The following is a 22,180-nucleotide window of genomic DNA, read 5'->3' on the forward strand; positions in this document are numbered from 1 at the left end:
CAGGAGTTGCTCTGGAAGACTATATACCAAAGGCAGTTTCCACTCTCTCATGTCTGTGATGAAGTCTATTGAAGGCTGAGATAGGATTGAATTACCTGGGGAAAGGGAAATGTTGACAATCCTGGACAAAGAAGAGATTGAAAAATGTTGGTAGTAGTTTCAAGAAAGTCAAATTACAATGTTACAACTACATCCAAGGCAAGATGAGCTTTGTGTAGTTGTGACTGGTTAACCTGAACTGTTTTGACACTCCTAATATGGTTAAACCTGTTATTCCTTTTGAGAAGACTATGACAGAAAATTAAGGAGTAGTCAGAGTGATATATAAAAAAAGAGTGTAGTCAGAGTGATATACCTGTGCAGAGTATTAGGTTTATGCAAGTCAGTGATTTCCTAAACGTGTCAATGGATCAAAATACATTGATATGGACCTAGTGGCAAAATAGGGGCATACACATGCATAGAATTAAGCATCAGTCTGCAACTTTTATTAAACTTTAACACAGGGCCCTACTGACTCATTGCCTGCATTCTCCTATGCCAGGTATTTAATTGGTTCCAGGTGTCAAGGTTCCTTCCCCACTCTGAACGCTAGGGTACAGATGTGGGGACCTGCATGAAAAACCTCCTAAGCTTATCTTTACCAGCTTAGGTCAAAACTTCCCCAAGGTACAAAATATTCCACCCTTTGTCCTTGGATTGGCCGCTACCACCACCAAACAAATACTGGTTACTGGGGAAGAGCTGTTTGGAAACGTCTTTCCCCCCAAAATACTTCCCAAAACCTTCCACCCCACTTCCTGGACAAGGTTTGGTAAAAAGCCTCACCAGTTTGCCTAGGTGACTACAGACTCAGACCCTTGGATCTTAAGAACAATGAACAATCCTCCCAACACTTGCACCCCCCCCTTTCCTAGGGAATGTTGGATAAAAAGCCTCACCAATTTGCATAGGTGACCACAGACCCAAACCCTTGGATCTGAGAACAATGAAAAAGCATTCAGTTTTCTTACAAGAAGACTTTTAATAGAGATAAAAGTAAATAGAAGTAAAGAAATCCCCTCTGTAACATCAGGATGGTAGATACCTTACAGGGTAATTAGATTAAAAACATAGAGAACCCCTCTAGGCAAAACCTTCAGTTATAAAAAGATACACAGACAGAAATAGTTATTCTATTCAGCACAATTCTTTTCTCACACATTTAAAGAACTCATAATCTAACACATACCTAGCTAGATTACTTACTAAAAGTTCTAAGACTCCATTCCTGGACTATCCCCAGCAAAGCAGCATATAGACAGACAGACCAGACCCTTTGTTTCTCTCCCTCCTCCCAGCTTTTGAAAGTATCTTGTCTCCTCATTGGTCATTTTGGTCAGGTGCCAGTGAGGTTACCTTTAGCTTCTTAACCTTTTACAGGTGAGAGGATTTTTTTCTCTGGCCAGGAGGGATTTTAAAGGGTTTTACCCTTCCCTTTATATTTATGACACCAGGGTTGGGGTTACAGGGCTCCTTATCATACAACCCATAACTGGTGCCAAGGCTACAGAGCTTCTTACCATATAATCCTTAAGGTGGGGAGGGGTGGTTCTCCTCAACCTGCCCCCCATAACTCAACTCTCTCTGCGTTCTAACACCCTCTCCCCAACAAGGCAAACAGAGGGTGCAGCATGGTGGAGACTTCAGCCCATGAAGGCCACAAGATCTCACTCTATCATATCAGCCCAAGACCATCACCAAAGTCCCAGGTCTTTTACTTCTGGGAACCATTCATTGCATTCTCTTAACTGCACTGGAAACCAACTGCAAGTTGCAATGAATAAAGTACTCCACCCCAGTACCTCAGTTAGGTACTAAGCACCTTCCTACTCAACCCACTGTGACTTGAAGGTGCTGTGAGAGAGGCAAAAAAACTCCCTGGTCCTCTGTTAATTGGCCCATGAGATAAAAAATTCCTTCCTGACTCCCTAAACATGCGATCCTCTAGATCTGCAGCATCTATCATGACAGGTTCCCATCTTTAGTTCAGGTGGGTAGGGTGGGCTGCTGGAATGGAGTTGAAAGAGGCTCTACATGGCCCCTGTGCTGGGCTAAATCTTGGGAGCTGGGGAAGGCTGGCCAATCAGCATCCCTCTCCTCCAGCTATCCATTGGGTGCCAGAGACTCCCAGGGGGAGGAGCTACCTATTGCCCCCTCTCTTGATACTGGGACTGTCCTCCTTTTACCACTGGCCCCATGAAGTTCCTCCACCCATTGATGCAGGTGGGTGGCATTTTTGTAGCTTTTGCAAAAGCAGCAACAAAATGTTTGTTGCTGGGGAAAACCAAAATACATTATGGGCTCACAGGGGTACATGTTTAATACATTGCAGTTGATTTACCTGGTATTGTCATAGTGATTCCAACACTTCAGGACGTAATAAAACTTGTGTCAAATGATATTCTGAAATGGCTCTAGATGAAAGTGAAGAAAAGATTAAGCATTTCAAAGGTTACACAAGCTTCCAAGATAAGAGAGAAAAATTGAAAAAGTCATTAGCAATAAAGAAATCTTTTGACTCCACTCTATCAGCAAGGAGACATAGCAACAGAATAGTCCTTCTCATAAATTCCAGATCTAAGGAAAACTTTGCTCCCAGATGTTGGAAAGCATCAAGATTACAGTTTTAGTAGAAGGGTCTTCACTAAAGTTGGTCAAATATTTTTGAATTTCAAAATGTTAACATTTCAATTTTTTAAAATTAAAACTATGTGGGAAACAATTATTGCATTTTTGCAAAATTTTGTCCCTTAGGTTCTGGCCAGATCTAGTCTTCATATTATCAGTTCAACTATTACTAAACCTTCAATGCCATATCTGGGTGGCTTCTTCTATGGAAGCTACATATCTTTAGTTGTATGGAATGTTTTAGGCCTGCCAGATTTAGTATTGCACTGGCCTGCAGAAAGGTTTAAATTTTATTTCACAAATTCCAGTAAAGAGAGTAGAAACAACTCAGGTATCTTTTCATCAGAGAGATGCTCTAGAAGGGGAAATTTCCTAATATGTAAAGTCTATGTGTTTAAAAGTAGTAGAAAGAGTAAAGGCCTTCAAAATAAATAGGCAAAAGGATTTAAAGTAGGGCTGTTGATTAATCGCAATTTGCTCATGCAATTAACTCAAAAAATTCATTGTGATTAAAAAAAATTAATCGTGATTAATCACAGTTTTAATTGAACTGTTAAATAATAGAATACCAATGGAAATGTATTATATATTTTTCAACATTTTCATATAGTATTCTGTGTTGTAATGGAAATAAAAATGTATATTATTTTTTATTACAAATATTTGCACTGTAAAAATGATAAAAGAAATAGTATGTTTTAATTCACCTCCTACAAGTACTGTAGTTCAATCTCTTTATTGTGAAAGTGCAACTTACAAATGTATTTTTTGTTACATAACTGCACTCAAAAACAAAACAATGTAAAACTTTAGAGCCTACAAGTCCACTCAGTCCTACTTCCTGTTCAGGCAATTGCTAAGACAAACAAGTTTGTTTACATTTATGGGAGATAATGTTGCCTACTTTTTATTTACAATATCACCAGAAATTGAGAAAAGGCATTCTCATGGGACTTTTGTAGCCGGCATTGCAAGGTTTTTTTTTGCCAGATATACTAAACATTCATATGTCCCTTCATGCTTCGGCCACCAGTGCAGAGGACATGCTTCCACGCTGATGACGCCTGTTAAAAAATAATGTGTTAATTAAATTTGCGACTGAACTGCTAGGGGGAGAATTGCATGTCTCCGGCTCTGTTTTACCCTCATTCTGCCATATATTTTGTGTTACAGCAGCCTTGAATGATGACCCAGAACATTTTGCAAAAAGAAAAGGAGTACTTGTGGCACCTTAGAGACTAAAACATTTATTTGAGCATAAGCTTTCGTGAGCTACAGCTCACTTCATCGGATGCATGTAGTGGAAAATACAGTGGGGAGATTTTATATACACAGAGAACATGAAACAATGGGTGTTACCATGCAGACTGTAACAAGAGTGATCAGGTAAGGTGAACTATTACCAGCAGGAAGGGGGGGGAGGTGAAACCTTTTGTAGTGATAATCAAGGTGGGCCATTTCCAGCAGTTGACAAGAATATGTGAGGAACAGTTTGGGGGGGAGGGGAATAAACATGGGGAAATAGTTTTACTTGTGTAATGACACATCCACTCCCAGTCTTTATTCAAGCCTAAGTTAACTGTATCCAGTTTGCAAATTAATTCCAATTCAGCAGTCTCTCGTTGGAGTCTGTTTTTAAAGTTATTTTTGTTGAAGAATTGCTAATTTTAGGTCTGTAATCGAGTGATCAAAGAGATGGAAGTGTTCTCTGCCTGGATTTGAATGTTATAATTCTTGACGTCTGATTTGTGTCCATTTATTCTTTTACGTAGAGACTGACCAGTTTCGCCAATGTACATGGCAGAGGGGCATTGCTGGTACATAATGGCATATATCACATTGGTAGATGTGCAGGTGAATGAGCCTCTGATAGTGTGGCTGATGTGATTAGGCCCTATGATGATGTCCCCTGAATAGACATGTGGACACAGTTGGCAACAGGCTTTGTGGCAAGGATAGGTTCCTGGGTTAGTGGCTTTGTTGTGTGGTGTGTGGTTGCTGGTGAGTATTTGCTTCAGGTTGGGGGGCTGTCTGTAAGCAAGAATGGGCCTGTCTCCCAGGATCTGTGAGAGTGATAGGACATCCTTCAGGATAGGTTGTAGATCCTTGATGATACGTTGGAGAGGTTTTAGTGGGAGGGCTGAAGGTGATGGCTAGTGGCATTCTGTTATTTTCTTTGTTGGGCCTGTCCTGTAGTAGGTGACTTCTGGATACTCTTCTGGCTCTGTCAATCAGTTTCTTCACTTCAGCAGGTGGGTATTGTAGTTGTAAGAATGCTTGATAGAGATCTTGTAGGTGTTTGTCTCTGTCTGAGGGGTTGGAGCAAATGCGGTTGTGTCCTAGAGCTTGGCTGTAGACAATGGATCATGTGGTGTGGTCTGGATGAAAGCTGGAGGCATGTAGGTAAGCATAGCAGTCAGTAGGTTTCCGGTATAGGATGGTGTTTATGTGACCATCGCTTATTAGCACCCTAGTGTCTAGGAAGTGGATCTCTTGTGTGGACTGGTCCAGGCTGAGGTGGATGGTGGGATGGAAATTGTTGAAATCATGGTGGAATTCCTCAAGGTCTTCTTTTCCATGGGTCCAGATGATGAAGATGTCATCAATGTAGTGCAAGTAGAGTAGGGGCATTAGGGGATGAGAGCTGAGGAAGCGTTGTTCTAAGTCAGCCATAAAAATGTTGGCATACTGTGGGGCCCTGCGGGTACCCAGAGCAGTGCCGCTGATTTGAAGGTATACATTGTCGCCAAATGTGTAATAGTTATGGGTGAGGACAAAGTCACAAAGTTCAGCCACCAGGTTTGCTGTGACATCATCGGAGATACTGTTCCTGACGGCTTGTAGTCCATCTTTGTGTGGAATGTTGGTGTAGGGGGCTTCTGCATCCATAGTGGCTAGGATGGTGTTTTCAGGAAGATCACTGAAACTACAATCCATCAGTGATTTTCCTGAAAATGAGCCATTGTCTACAGCCTAGTTCTACAATACAACCACATTTGCTCCAACCCCTCAGACAGAGACAAACACCTACAAGATCTCTATCAAGCATTCTTATGACTACAATACCCACCTGCTGCAGTGAAGAAACAGATTGACAGAGCCAGAAGAGTACCCAGAAGTTACCTACTACAGGACAGGCCCAACAAAGAAATAACAGAACGCCACAAAAAATCTTCAAAAACAGACTCCATCGAGAGACTGCTGAATTGGAATTAATTTGCAGACTGGATACAATTAACTTAGGCTTGAATAAAGACTGGGAGTGGATGTGTCATTACACAAAGTAAAACTATTTCCCCATGTTTATTCTCCCCCACCCCCCCCCGCTCTCCTGCTTGTAATAGCTCACCTTACCTGATCACTCTTGTTACAATCTGTATGGTAACACCCATTGTTTCATGTTCTCTGTGTATATAAAATCTCCCCACTGTATTTTCCACTGAATGCATCCAATGAAGTGAGCTGTAGCTCTCCAAAGCTTATGCTCAAATAAATTGGTTAGTCTCAAAGGTGCCACTAGTACTCCTTTTCTTTTTGCGAATACAAACTAACACGGCTGCTACTCTGAAACAGAACATTTTGTTCATTTTAAGAACACTTTCACTGCAGATTTGATAAAGTGCAAAGAAGGTACCAATGTCAGATTTCTAAAGATAGCTACAGCATTCGCCCCAAGGTTTAAGTATCTGAAGTGCTCTCTAAAATCTGAGAGGCATGGGGTGTGAAGCATGCTTTCAGGTCTTAAAAGAGCAACACTCCAATGTGGAAACTACAGAACCCAAACCACCAAAAAAGGAAATCAACCTTCTGCTGGTGGTATCTGACTCAGATAATGAAAATAAACACGTGTAGGTCTGCAGCCCTTTGGACTGTTATCAAGCAGAACCCGTCATAAGCATGGACGCATGTCCCCTAGAATGGTGGCTGAAGCATGAAGGGGCATATGAATCTATAGCACATCTGGCACGTAAATATCTTGCAATGTCGGCTCAACAGTGCTATGAGAACATCTATTCTCACTTTTAGGTGACATTGTGAACAAGTGGGCAGCATTATCTTCTGCAAATATAAACAAACTTGTTTGAGTGATTGGCTGAACAAGAAGTAGGACTTGCAGGCTCTAAAATTTTACATTATTTTATTTTTGAATGTAGTTTTTTTGTACATAATTCTACATTTATAGGTTCAACTTTCATGATAAAGAGATTGCACTATAGTATTTGTATTAGGTGAATTGAAAAATTCTATTTGTTTTGTTTTTATACAGTGCAAATACTTGTAATCAAAAATAAATATAAAGTGATCACTGTACACTTTTTATTCTGTGTTGTAATTGAAATCAGTATATTTTTAAATGGATAAAACATCCAAAATATTTAAATAAATGGTATTCTATTATTAACAGTGTGATTAATCACAATATATTTTTATAATCGCTTGACAGCTCAAATTTAAAGGTGACCATACAGCTGGGAGATTGCACTGCTAAACTGGATCTAAAAAAGTGTTTAAGCTTTTCCATGTGTGAGAATTTCAAAAGATTTCTGAAGAGCTCCTGAAAAGAAAAGATATTGTAGTGGAAGGTGACATTCTTTGGCAGCCAGTTGCATCAGGAGTGTTTACTGTGTTAATGAGGGCATTTGCCTTGATCCTGGGAATAAAATTATTTCGACATTATGCTGACTAGGGCACAGAAGGGAAATTTACTGGGATACCATATCAGGACAGAGCCTCACCTCTTAGAAACACTGGGATTCATACTAAGTTAATAAAATCTCTTACAGGTACTAGGAAGAGAACTGGATTTCTGGGGCTTTCCAAAAATCGTGTCTATGACTTTATAATATTCATAGGAGGAAAGGGAGAAAAACACTGCCCTTCTGTCAGTGTGATGGTTTCACAGTAGCTCACTGGATTCTATCAGCGTTCTGGGTGACTAGTGACATTACTCTTGGCCTTCAGGATAAGACCCTGAAAACTAGATTGATAGCAAGGTGGAAAAGTGTGACATGCTTGGAAAAGGCTGATGTGCTTGTGGATGTAAGTATTCCTGATATCACCAGAGTCATTTGATCCTCTGCTATTTCCTTACGCTGCTGGAAGCAGATGCATAACAGATGTATTGAAGAACACTTTGGGTAGAGGTGAAAACCAAGAGAAAGGGATCTCAGAAAACTTTAAGTTGGAAATTCTAACTATTGATATGCCATCATTGTTTTCAGGTTTCCCACACATTACATGCACAGGTATTGACTGAAAATGAAATGATACTTTAGAGATATCAGAGGGCCCAGGCATGATGAATATCTGAATTACTAATCTGTGCAATATACTGAAATGGGAAATAAAGTTGATTATTGGACTAATGAATGTTCAAGTGCTATAGCTGTCTTTCCAAGATGTGAGTTATAATGGGATCTCACATATCTGAAAGCAGGATAATTCCTGGTGTCTCTATGTTTATGATAGATTAGAAACGGTTAAGTTTTGAGATCCTTCGTAGCTAAACTTTTCAAAAAGAGTTGACATTTTGTCAATATTGATTCAGGCTTCTCAGTGTCAATGGAGCAAAAAATAATAAAGTTCTGTTGCTGCAGGGACATGAAGAAAAGATATTTGATTGATTCTTCTGTTACCCAATGAAAGCTATTATAGGGCAGAGAATAAAAATGGCAATTGGATTCTTACTTTCTAAGGGGGGAAAATAAACTCTCATTTCGAGACTTGACAGATTAGAGCCTAAATATGTACCCAAAAGAGAATTAGAATGATCATAGAATCATAGACTTTAAGGTCAGAAGGGACCATTAAGATCATCTATTCTGACCTCCTGCACAATGCAGGCCACAGAATCTCACCCACCCACTCCTGCGAAAAACCTCTAACGTATGTCTGAGCTATTGAAGTCCTCAAATCATGGTTTAAAGACTTCAAGGTGCAGAGAATCCTCCAGCAAGTGACCCGTGCCCCACGCTGCAGAGGAAGGTGAAAAACCCCCACGGCCTCTTCCAGTCTGCCCTGGAGGAAAATTCCTTCCCGACCAGTGTCAAGGTTCCTCCCCCACTCTGAACTCTAGGGTACAGATGTGGGGACCTGCATGAAAAACCTCCTAAGCTTATCTTTACCAGCTTAGGTCAAAACTTCCCCCAAGGTACAAAATATTCCACCCGTTGTCCTTGGACTGGCCACTACCACCACCAAACTAATACTGGTTACTGGGGAAGAGCTGTTTGGACGTGTCCTTCCCCCCAAAATACTTCCCAAAACCTTGCACCCCACTTCCTGGACAAGGTTTGGTAAAAAGCCTCACCAGTTTGCCTAGGTGACTACAGACCCAGACCCTTGGATCTTAAGAACAATGAACAATCCTCCCAACACTTGCACCCCCCCCACCTTTCCTGGGGAATGTTGGATAAAAAGCCTCACCAATTTGCATAGGTGACCACAGACCCAAACCCTTGGATCTGAGAACAATGAAAAAGCATTCAGTTTCTTACAGGAAGACTTTTAATAAAAATAGAAGTAAATAGAAATGAAGAAATCCCCCCTGTAAAATCAGGATGGTAGATATCTTACAGGGTAATTAGATTCAAAAACATAGAGAACCCCTCTAGGCAAAACCTTATGTTACAAAAAAGATACACAGACAGAAATAGTTATTCTATTCAGCACAATTCTTTTCTCAGCCATTTAAAGAAATCATAATCTAACACATACCTAGCTAGATTACTTACTAAAAGTTCTAAGACTCCATTCCTGGTCTATCCCCAACAAAGACAGACTATAGACAGACCCACAGACCCTTTGTTTCTCTCCCTCCTCCCAGCTTTTGAAAGTATCTTGTCTCCTCATTGGTCATTTTGGTCAGGTGCCAGCGAGGTTACCTTTAGCTTCTTAACCTTTTACAGGTGAGAGGAGCTTTCCCCTGGCCAGGAGGGATTTCAAAGGGGTTTACCCTTCCCTTTATATTTATGACAGACCCCAAATATGGCGATCAGCTAAACCCTGAGCATGTGGGCAAGACTCACAAGCCAGACACCCAGGAAAGAATTCTCTGTAGTAACTCTGATCCCACCCCATCTAACATTCCATCACAGGCCATTGGACATATCTACTGCTAATAGTTGAAGATCAATTAATTGCCAAATTAGGCTATCCCATTATATCATCCCCTCCATAAACTTATCAAACTTAGTGTTGAAGCCAAATATGTCTTTTCCCCCACTGCTTCCCTTGGAAGGCTGTTCCAGAACTTCACTCCTCTGATGGTTAGAAATCTTCATCTAATTTCAAGTCTAAACTTCCTGATGGCCAGTTTATATCCATTTGTTCTTGTGTCCACATTGGTACTGAGCTTAAATAATTCCTCTCCCTGCCTGATATTTATCCCTCTGATATATTTATAAAGAGCAATCATATCTCCCCTCAGCCTTCTTTTGGTTAGGCTAAACAAGCCAAGTTCTTTGAGTCTCCTTTTATAAGACAGGTTTTCCATTCCTTGGATCATCCTAGTAGCCCTTCTCTGTACCTGTTCCAGTTTGAATTCATCCTTCTTAAACATGGGAGACCAGAACTGCACATAGTATTCCAGGTGAGGTCTCACCAGTGCCTTGTATAATGGTACTAACACCTCCTTATCTCTACTGGCAATACCTCGCCTGATGCATCCCAAGACTGCATTAGCTTTTTTCACGGCCAGATCACATTGGCGGTTCACAGTCATCCTGTGATCAACCAATACTCCAAGGTCCTTCTCCTCCTCTGTTACTTCCAAGTGATGCTTCCCCAGTTTATAACAATTTTTTTGGTATTAATCCCTAAATGCATGACCTTGCACTTCTCACTATTAAATTTCATCCTATTACGATTAGTCCAGTTTGCAAGGTCATCCAGATCATCCTGTATGATATCCCAGTCTTTCTCTCTATTGTCAATACCTCACAGCTTTGTGTCATCCGCAAACTTTATTATCATATTCCCACTTTTTGTGCCAAGGTCAGTAATGAAAAGATTAAATAAGATTGGTCCCAAAACCGATCCCTGAGGAACTCCACTAGTAACCTCCCTCCAGTCCGACAGTTCACCTTTCAGTATGACCCGATGTAGTCTCCATTTTAACCAGTTCCTTATCCACCTTTCATTTTCATATTGATCTCCATCTTTTCCAATTTAGCTAATAATTCCCCATGTGGAACTGTATCAAATGCATTACTGAAATCGAGGTAAATTAGATCCACTGTGTTTCCTTTTGTCTAAAAAATCTGTTACCTTCTCAAAAAAGGAGATCAGGTTGGTTTGGCACGACCTACCTTTTGTCAAACCATATTGTATTTTGTCCCAATTACCATTGACCTCAATGCCCTTAACTACTTTCTCCTTCAATTTTTTTTCCAAGACCTTGCATACTACAGATGTCAAACTAACAGGCCTGTAGTTACCCAGATCACTTTTCCCCCCTTTCTTAAGAATAGGAACTATGTTAGCAATTCTCCAATCATACAGGACAACCCCTGAGTTTACAGATTCATTAAAAATTCTTGCTAATGGGCTTGCAATTTCATGTGCCATTTCCTTTGGATGAAGATTATCTGGGGCCTCCGATTTACAAGCTGTTCAAGTTTGGCTTCTACCTTGGATGTGGTAATATCTACCTGCATATCCTCATTCCCTTTTGTCATCCTACCATTTTCCCTAAGCTCCTTATTAGCCTCATTAAAGACTGAGGCAAAGTATTTGTTTAGATATTGGGCCATGCCTAGATTATCTTTAACCTCCACTCCATCCTCAGTGTTTAGCAGTCCCACTTCTTCCTTCATTGTTTTCTTCTTATTTATATGGCTATAGAACCTTTTACTGTTGGTTTTAATTCCCTTTGTAAGGTCCAACTCTACACAGTTTTTGGCATTTCTCACTTTATCCCTACATGTTCTGACCTCAATAAGGTAGCTTTCTTTGCTAATCCCTCCCATCTTCCACTCCTTGTAGGCTTTCTGCTTTTTCTTAATCACCTCTCTCAGATACTTGCTCATCCAGCTTGGTCTACAACTCCTGCCTATGAATTTTCCCCCCTTTCTTGGGATGCAGGCTTCTGATAGTTTCTGCAACTTTGACCTGAAGTAATTCCAGGCCTCCTCTGCCTTTAGATCCACAAGTTCTTCAGTCCAATCCACTTCCCTAACTAATTTCTTTTTTTTTAAGTTAGCCCTTTTGAAATCAAAAATCCTAGTAACAGATCTATTTTTGTTTATCCTTCCATTTAGTTTGAACTGAATTAGCTCATGATCGCTTGAACCAAGGTTGTCCTCTACAACCATTTCTTCTATGAGGTCTTCACTACTTACCAAAACCACATCTAAAATGACATCCCCTCTTGTTGGTTCAGCAGCTACTTGGTGAAGGAATCCATCAGCTATCACATCCAGGAAAATCTGAGCCCTCTTATTATTACTAGCACTTGTCCTCCAGTCTATATCTGGGAAGTTAAAGTCTCCCATGATCACACAATTCCCATTAGTATTTACTTCTTTAAAAACATTAAAGAGGTCTCTGTCCATATCCAAATTGTATCCCGGTGGTCTATAGTACACCCCAAGCACTATCCCAGTGGAGGCTCTAGTAGCTTTCTTCCCCGATGAGATTTTTGCCCAGACAGACTCTATCTTATCCATTCCATGACTTCTTATTTCTTTACAGTCTACCTTATCATTGGTATACAATGCTACTCCACCACCTTTGCCTTTATTTCCATCTTTCCTAAACAGCACATACCCTTCCATACCTGTAGGCCAGTCATGACGACTATTCCACCATGTTTCTGTTATCCCTAGAATATCTGGTTTCACTTCCTGCACCAGTAGCTCTAGTTCCTCCATTTTGTTACCTAGGCTCCTCACATTAGTGTACAAACATCTTATTTTTTTCTGTTTGGCTTCACTCACATTCTTTACCCGATTAGGCACAGACATTCTACCTGCAGTATCACCTATTAGACTGGTTTCAGAGTAGCAGCCATGTTAGTCTGTATTCGCAAAAAGAAAAGGAGGACTTGTGGCACCTTAGAGACTAACAAATTTATTTAAGCATAAGCTTCCGTGAGCTACAGCTCACTTCATCTGATTATTAGACTGGTATCTATACTACCCTTCCTCCTTATGTCCATTCTCCTACCCACAGCTGTATCCTTCTTACTTCTTTTTCTACCCTCTCAATGTTAAAATCCAATGTGGAGATTACCTGGACATCTTCCAACCATCTCCCCCAAATTCCTAGTTTAATAGGAATCAGTTGTGCCAGCCTCCATCCTAGAAGTTTATTTCCCTCCCTACTCAGATGAAGTCCATCCTGAGAGAACAGTACTCTGTCCATGAATGCTTCCCAGTGGCCACACATCCCAAATAGCACCTTATAGCTCCTTATAGCACCACTGCCTGAGCCATCTGTTGATCATCATAATCTTGTCACACCTTTGTTGCCTTTCTCTAGGAACAGGCAGAATCCCACTGAAGATCACCTGAGGCTCGATTTCCTTAAGTGTCTTCCCCAGCCTGGCATAGTCTCCTTTGATACGTTCCAGCGAGAATCTAGCAGTATCATTAGTTCCCACATGAAGGACAATCAGTGGATTCTTTCCCGCTCCTGTTAGGATACTCTTCAGCCTCAGATCCACATCCCGTATCTTAGCACCCGGCAGACAGCACACCCTTCTGTTCTCTGGATCAGCTCTAGTTACAGGCCTGTCTGTTCTTCTAAGTAAGGAGTCCCCAACTGTGTAGACCTGACTTTTCCTGGTGATGGTGCGATTCTCTGGTCTATCCCCTGTTCCCTCTGGCTGCAAGTCCTCTCGATTCCTCTTGTCCCTTCAATCCTCTGCAACCCATCCTGTATCCTCCTGGGGTTCATATTTGGTGTTATCTCCATTGACTCTTACCCTCTTCCTCTAGGACTAGCTGCTCTTCTCTTCTTCCTTGCCCTCTCACCTTCAGTGACAACTTGCTGTGCCCCTTCTTCATTTTCCAACTCCGCAAACCTATTCCTGAGCTCTATTACTCCTTCACTAGCCAGTCTTTTCCTCTGCCTGGTTTTCTTAGTCACTTGCTTCCACTGTCCGCTTTCCTCACCCAGGAGTCTCCCCTCAGAGTTCTTTGGTCCTGCTTCCATCTGCAAGCCTGTGCTTTTCCCTTCAGCCTCCTCATGTCTTTGCTCCATCATTCGCTCGAACCCCCTTCTAAACTCAACCAGAGTCTCCACCTGCATCTCCAATCCTCGGATCTTCTTTTCCATCAGCTCTATCAGGCGGCACTTCATGCAGATGAAACTCTTTTCAAGTACCCCGTCCAGGATCATGTACATGCCGCAGCTTCCACATCCAGTCATCTTCATTGTGTCTTCCACTGCTTGGGTCACTACCACTGCTGCCTCTGTATCCATCATCGCCTTCTCACCTAAGTCCTGTTAGTCCGGGAAACACAAAACAAACTAAAACACTACTCCCCACAGCAAAACAAACCCCCAGCGAGCACCAAAACACTGCCAGAACACCACGCACTCCCTTCACTAGCCTGTCTGTTCCTCTGCTTGCTTCTCTTAGTCTTCCCTCCAAACTCTGTTTACAAACTCCCACTCCCCTATTAACAGGGGATCACTCCATGAGAACTGTTTCTAGAATCACAGAAATTATTCCATAACTGGTCCTTTCACCAACTAGAGATAATGAGAAGTGTTGTTTAGTTGTACTTAAAATAAGAAAGATGTTCAAAACGAGTATGCCTGTCAGGAAATGGCATAATTGTATACTTGTTGATGCCATAAGTTAAATTTAGAGTAGAGAACTAAAAATAATATTCCTTAAATAATTGAAAATTGTTGTTCATTTTTATTTTTTTAAATTAACTTTAATTTAATAAGAAATAAGAAAAGGAGTACTTGTGGCACCTTAGAGACTAACCAATTTATTTGAGCATAAGCTTTCGTGAGCTACAGCTCACTTCATCGGATGCATAAAGTGGAAAGTAGAGTGAGGAGATTTTATATATACATACAGACCATGAAAAAATATACATTCTAAGGAGAGTGATCACTTAAGATGAGCTATTACCAGCAGGAGAGTAGGGTGGGGGAAGAGAAAACCTTTTGAAGTGATAATCAAGGTGGGGCATTTCCAGCACATTTCCTTGATTATCACTTTGAAAGGTTTTCTCTCACAGATCAATCAACCTGATCAGTGAAGGCAGCAGAAACTGACTAAGCATGTCCAGGAGAGTTTGTTCCTTGGCCATTTCCTTCCCATTTATGAGAATGAGGCAGGAGTTATCAAGAAGAAAAAGTATGGTCCTGGGCACTAGCTGAATGTCACCTCAGTGAATTTGATTTTATCCCTGGCCACAGATTAATGCTGGTTAAATTACTTAAACCAACATTTTAATGAAGATCACAGAGTTATGAATATTAATCATTAGATGTAAGAGTCATGATCTTGAAACTGTCCAGCATTAGTTAGAGTTTGGTATACAGAGGCCTCAGCCTGCTTTGTACCATGGCAAATGCCATTAAAAATCCTTTTAACCTTTTATTAAAGATATAGAAAAGACTGAAAAACAGTTAAAGCATTTGAAATCTAAAATATTAAATAGAGCTCATTTTAACAATTTTACTGTTCCTTGTCCCTTAAACTGAAGAGAGCTTTTAGAAGGAAAAAAAAACCCACCTTGTTTGAGAGGTAGGCTATGGCTACACTGCTCTCAGTAGCATGTAGGGTCTGTGAAAAGCAAGGTGTATCCGTATTGCAATCTGTAGCTGTGTGTGTCAAAGATTCTGATTGTGCGGGGGGACACAATGTGGGATACTACACAGCTAGAAATAGTAATGTAGATGGGAGATGCACTGCATGGGCTGTAGAGAGCTATGTAAGGTACATATCACAAGCTTCAGGGGTTTATTTACATGCCTAAGCATTTTCTCACCATCTACAGTGCTATTCGTACATGTACTAGGGGAGCTAGCCATGTGGGTACTCTGCACACTGCTATAAGAAGCATGCAGTGCAGATGTAACTTATAGTGATATTAAAGATACTAATAACTGTCCTTTTGGGGAAAAAGAGAAAAAGTTAGTCATGATGGTCTGGAACCATAGTTGTTTCTGCTGTTAAAGTTCAATCCTGTTTCCTACAAGACAAATGCGCACGAAATGGGAGAGGAAAGAATAACAAAAGTAGAAAATTTAGCTTCTGTCTTTGGTGTTGACTTTCCCTTGCAACCTCACTGCTGGAAAAACACAGGCATTGCACATGGTCTTATCAACTACGAGGAGGCCTGGCAAACTTATACCAGAATAGGGCAGTTTAGCACATCGCCTTAGCTGCCTCTTTCTAATAACACGGTCACAGCAGTGTTGCAAAATGTACTGTCTTGGCCAACAAAGGCAGACTTGTATTAGACAGAAGGAAAAAAGGAGGGGAAGAGGAAAGAAGTGAAATAAGGTGGGGAAGGAAGAAAACAAGGATATGTTACAGACCTTTTCTACACTACAGAGTTAAGTGGACTTAAGTTATGTTGACAATCATATGCCACTTTAATTACATCAGTTGTGCATGTCCACACAACATTCCTTGTGTTGACAGAGCATGTCCACAGTTGGTGCTCTTGCATCAAAAGAGAGAGCATTCCATCATGGGTAGCTATCCCACTACGCAACTTGCCACCCTCTGCTGCCCGAAGGTCTGGGAACAGATCACAGTGCATCATGGGGGCATGCTCACCATCCCATGAGGCAGTTCTTTCCATCCTACGGGCTTCTGTCTTCATTTTGAAAAGTCCGTGTAAACTGCATGCCTGCCATCTTTGCTTGAAAGCATGGATCCTGAACTGCTGACCAGTCTGGTGATGAGCCTCATGAACACAACGCGGCTGGTCCTGCAATATTTCATGAGCTGGGAAACAGAAAGTGAATTTGTGGTGCCTTCCCTGCTGTTTGCAATGAAAAGAGACAATTTAAAAATTGTGGCTGATGTTCACGAAGCAGCCACACATGATGTACTGTTGGTACTGGGCTCAGAAAACAAGTACTGAATGGTGGGATCACATCAAGATGATACGTGTATGGGATGACTAGCAGTGGCTGCAGAACTTTCAGATGCACAAAACCACCTTCCTGGAACTGTGTGCGGAGCTCATCCCTGTCCTGAGGCACAAGGACACCAGAATGAAAGCTTCCCTCACAGTGGAAAAGTGGGTGGTGATCACTGTGTGGAAGCTGGCAAATCCAGACTGCCACTGGTCAGTCATGAATCAGTTTGTAGTTGGAAAGTCCATCATGGGGGTTGTGGTGACACAAGTGTTCAGGTCCATTAATTGCCTCCTGCTACGAGGGACTGTGACTCTGGGGAAATAACTGATGGCTTTGCAGCAATGAGATTTCCTAACTCTGACAGGGTAATAGATGGCATGTGTATCCCAATTTTGGCCACAGGCCATCTTGTAACAGAATATATCAACTAAAAGGGCTACTTCTCCATGGTCTTGCAGGCTCTTGTGGATCACCAGGGCCATTTCACTGACATCAGTGCAGGTTGGTCAGGGAAAAGTCATGATGCACACATCTTTAGGAACACTGGACTGTGTAGAAAGCTGCATGTTGGGACTATTTTTCCAGACCAGAAGATTCCAAAGGGGATGTGCAAATGCCGATAGTGATCCTGGGAGACCCCGCCTACCCCATGACTCATGAAGCCTTACTCCAGGTACCTAGACATCAGGAAGAAGTGCTTCAACAATAGGGCTGGAGTGCAAGCGATGCTGTGACAGAATGGGAACATGCAAGGAACGGTGGGGGGAATGGAATGGCATTCTGTATTGGCTGCAGAGGGAATCATGCATGGATATGCTTAGACCGCAGTGCGGTGAGGCACTTGAGCATCTCTGTCTGGCCCTCCAGTAGCTTTATCATCTGCTCCTCTCCATCTATCATCTGCTCCTGCCCTTGTCTCCTTTCCAGGCTATCCAGCTTGAATTTTTCATTAGCAGTCTCACTCCATGCTCTTGTTTCACTGTGTGCTGTATCTGTTGACTGCTGCACTTCTCTAAACATATCCTCCTTACTACTCCTGGTTTGCCTCCTTATCTGATGGAGGAGCTCCACCAGTGTGTAGCAGTTGATCCTCAAGGGCATATCTGCAAAAGCCAAAGAAACAATGAACAGAGATGGTATTGTGAGTGCAGTCAAAGCCATGAATCACATACACCTGTTTCTCACTGTCCATTGGCTACCACACAGTTTGGCAAGAGTCCCAAATATGGTGAGTTTGATCAGGGGATGGGCAAGAAGGATCTGGGTGGTTTGCAAAGAGGGTCACTACACACGCCTAGGGAGAGTGTATTCTGAATATTGGTGCGCTTTTTCACAGGCTGAGGTAATTGCTCCCAACATCTCATTCCTGACAGTAACCCATGATTCAAGGGTTCATCTCCTGCATGCACACAGCTTCAGACTGGGTCCATATGCTGCCCGCCTGTGTACTGCTTTGGTCCCTGCAAAAATAACTGATGGTTGGCATGGCAAAGTTTTCTACAGTGGGAGTAGAAACAGGCAGCTCTTCCAAGGAACCTGCAGCAGATGATTGCAGAGTACCTACACTAAAGTTTCCTAGAGATCTTTATGGAGGATTCCTGGGACATCCTAGTGTACATTAAAAAACTTTTCCACCTGGTCCTCATTGCATAGTTGGATAGGCTCTGTTACTGATTTCTATCCTCTATCCATCCTCTACCATATAACAAAGTAAATGAGACCTCAATCTCCTACGACTCTGCAGTATCAAAGCAAAATGCATGCTTACCACAGCTTGCCTCTCCTGCTTCATGTGTGCCAGAGTAGGAGTGCTAGAACTGGCTAGACCCCTCAGGAGTCAAAGATAGGTCCTGGCTTGCCATACCACCAGACGACCCTGTTGCATATCCCACAACACTAAACTATCTAAACTACTACGTGCCACAAGAGGCCACAGCAATGGTTCCCTTAACCCACTCAGCAATATTGTCCATCTATCCAACTATACTCTTACCCAGCAGAAGAATCTGTCCTATCTCGGGGCCTCTCCTTCTGCCCCTCCACCACCACAAACATGATGCAGTTCTGTGGTGACCTAGAATCCTATTTTCAACATCTCTGACTCAAGGAATATTTCCAACACACCTCTGAAAATATACTAATCCACAGAGACCTTCATACCAACACAACAAAAAGAAGGATTCTTGGTGGACTCCTCCTGAAGGTCAAAACAACAGACTGGACTTCTACATAGAGTGCTTCCACCAACGTGCACGGGCTGAAGTTGTGGAAAAGCAGCATCACTTCCCCATAACCTCAGCCATACAGAACACAATGCCATCCACAGCCTCAGAAACAACTCTGACATCATAATCAAAAAGGCTGACAAAGAAGGTGCTGTTGTCATCATGAATAGGTTGGAATATGAACAAGAGGCTGCTAGGCAGCTCTCCAACACCACTTTCTATAAGCCATTATCCTCTGATCCCACTGAGGGTTACCAAAAGAAACTACAGTATTTGCTCAAGAAACTCCCTGAAAAAGCACAAGAACAAATCCGCACAGACACACCCCTGGAACCCTGACCTGGGGCATTCTATCTGCTACCCAAGATCCATAAACCTGGAAATCCTGGACGCCCCATCATCTCAGGCATTGGCACCCTGACAGCAGGATTGTCTGGCTATGTAGACTCCCTCCTCAGGCCCTATACTACCAGCACTCCCAGCTATCTTCGAAACACCACTGACTTCCTGAGGAAACCACAATCCATCGGTGATCTTCCTGATAACACCATCCTGGCCACTATGGATGTAGAAGCCCTCTACACCAACATTCCACACAAAGATGGACTACAAGCCGTCAGGAACGGTATCCCCGATAATGTCACGGCAAACCAGGTGGGTGAACTTTGTGACTTTGTCCTCACCCATAACTATTTCACATTTGGGGAAAATGTATACTTTCAAATCAGCGGTACTGCTATGTGTACCCGTATGGCCCCACAGTATGCCAACATTTTTATGGCTGACTTAGAACAATGCTTCCTCAGCTCTCATTCCCTAATGACTCTACTCTACTTGTGCTATATTGATGACATCTTCATCACCTGGACCCATAAAAAAGAAGACCTTGAGGAATTCCACCATGATTTCAACAATTTCCATCCCACCATCCACCTCAGCCTGGACCAGTCCACACAAGAGATCCACTTCCTGGACACTACGGTGCTAATAAGTGATGGTCACATAAACACCAGCCTATACTGGAAACCTACTGACTGCTATTCCTACCTACATGCCTCCAGCTTTCACTCAGACCACACCACATGATCCATTGTCTACAGCCAAGCTCTACGATACAACAGCATTTGCTCCAACCCCTCAGACAGAGACAAACATCTATAAGTTCTCTATCAAGCATTCTTACAACTACAATACCCACCTGCTGAGGTGAAGAAACAAATTGACAGAGCCAGAAGAGTCCCCAGAAGTCACCTACTACAGGACAGGCCTAACAAAGAAAATAACAGAACGCCACTAGCCGTCACCTTCAGCCCCCAACTAAAACCCCTCCAACTCATTATCAAGGATCTACAACCTATCCTGAAGGATGACCCAACACTCTCACAAATCTTGGGAGACAGCCCAGTCTGTGCGTACAGACAGCCCCCCAACCTGAAGCAAATACTCACCAGCAACCACACACCACACAACAGAACCACTAACCCAGGAACCTATCCTTGCAACAAAGCCCGTTGCCAACTGTGTCCACATATCTATTCAGGGGACACCATCATAGGGCCTAATCACATTAGCCACACTATCAGAGGCTCATTCACCTGCACATCTACCAATGTGATATATGCCATCATGTGCCAGCAATGCCCCTCTGCCATGTACATTGGTCAAACTGGACAGTCTCTACGTAAAAGAATAAATGGACACAAATCAGATGTCAAGAATTTTAACATTCATAAACCAGTCGGAGAACACTTCAATCTCTCTGGTCACTCGATTACAGACCTAAAGGTCACAATATTACAAAAAGAAAAGGAGTACTTGTGGCACCTTAGAGACTAACCAATTTATTTGAGCATAAGCTTTCGTGAGCTACAGCTCCCTTCATCGGATGCAAGTACTCCTTTTCTTTTTGCGAATACAGACTAACATGGCTGTTACTCTGAAATATTACAACAAAAAGACTTCAAAAACAGACTCCAATGAGAGACTGCTGAATTGGAATTAATGTGCAAACTGGATACAATTAACTTAGGCTTGAATAGAGACTGGGAGTGGATGTGTCATTACACAAAGTAAAACTATTTCCCCATGTTTATTTCCCCTCCCACCCCCCACTGCTCCTCAGACGTTCCTGTTAACTACTGGAAATGGCCCACCTTGATTATCACTACAAATGGTTTTCTTCCCACCCCCCACCCCCCTCTCTCCTGCTGGTAATAGCTCATCTTAAGTGATCACTCTCCTTACAATGTGTATGATAATACCCATTTTTTCATGTTCTGTGTGTATATAAATCTCACTGTATTTTCCACTGAATGCATCAATGAAGTGAGCTGTAACTCACAAAAGCTTATGCTCAAATAAATTGGTTAGTCTCTAAGGTGCCACTAGTACTCCTTTTCTTTTTGCAAATACAGACTAACATGGCTGCTGCTCTGAAATCTTCCTCCAAATTCACTTCCTCATCCACAACTTTATCCTCAGGGTTGAGTCCACTGGCCACTGCCTCCATGCAAGAGTGTGTCTGTTGTGGAAAGCTGGCATAGTCAGCTGGGAAGATGCTGTATGAACAGTCTACACTGAGCAAACAGTAAGAGGAATTTCAAAATTGCCTGGGCCTTTAAATAGGTGAGGGGCACATGTCTGTGTACATGCGGGGCAGTGGAGTTCAAACTGCTGACCAAAGCAGCCATGATGGGCATTGTGGTATACCTCCTGGAGGCTAATTAGGGCAACATAAGCAAGCACACTGTCTACACTGATGCTGCATCACTTTATCTACATTGCAAAAAGCTCTAGGCCTCTTGTCGAAGTGGTTTTATTTTGTTGGCATAGTAGGGGAATTACTTCAGCAGGAGAAGCATTTCAGCGTATACACCTCCACTGTTTTGTTGATGAAAGCTGACTTTTGTCAACAAAACTGTGTAGTGTTGACAAGCCCAAAGTTTCACATCCCAGCAGGTTCTTGGGATTTAGCCAGAGCTGGGAGAGGTGGCAGTGTCATCAGGGTCCCTCTCTTTGGCCCAGTCTGCTCAGGACATCTCTCAGAATTAGGTTGAAGAAGATCTGAGGTCCCAGGTGATGGTGTCTGTGGCAGCCATAATAGTGAAGCCTGCTCTTTCCCCTTCTCTCTTCTTTCAGTTAGACAGAATCATGGTAGCCAGATTTCCTCCCCCAAAGTCTCTTTTTGAGGACTCCAAAAGGGGAGTGCTGGGCAGAATAAC

The sequence above is a fragment of the Lepidochelys kempii genome, chromosome 1, assembly GCF_965140265.1.
Source record: "Lepidochelys kempii isolate rLepKem1 chromosome 1, rLepKem1.hap2, whole genome shotgun sequence".
NCBI lineage: Eukaryota > Metazoa > Chordata > Testudines > Cheloniidae > Lepidochelys > Lepidochelys kempii.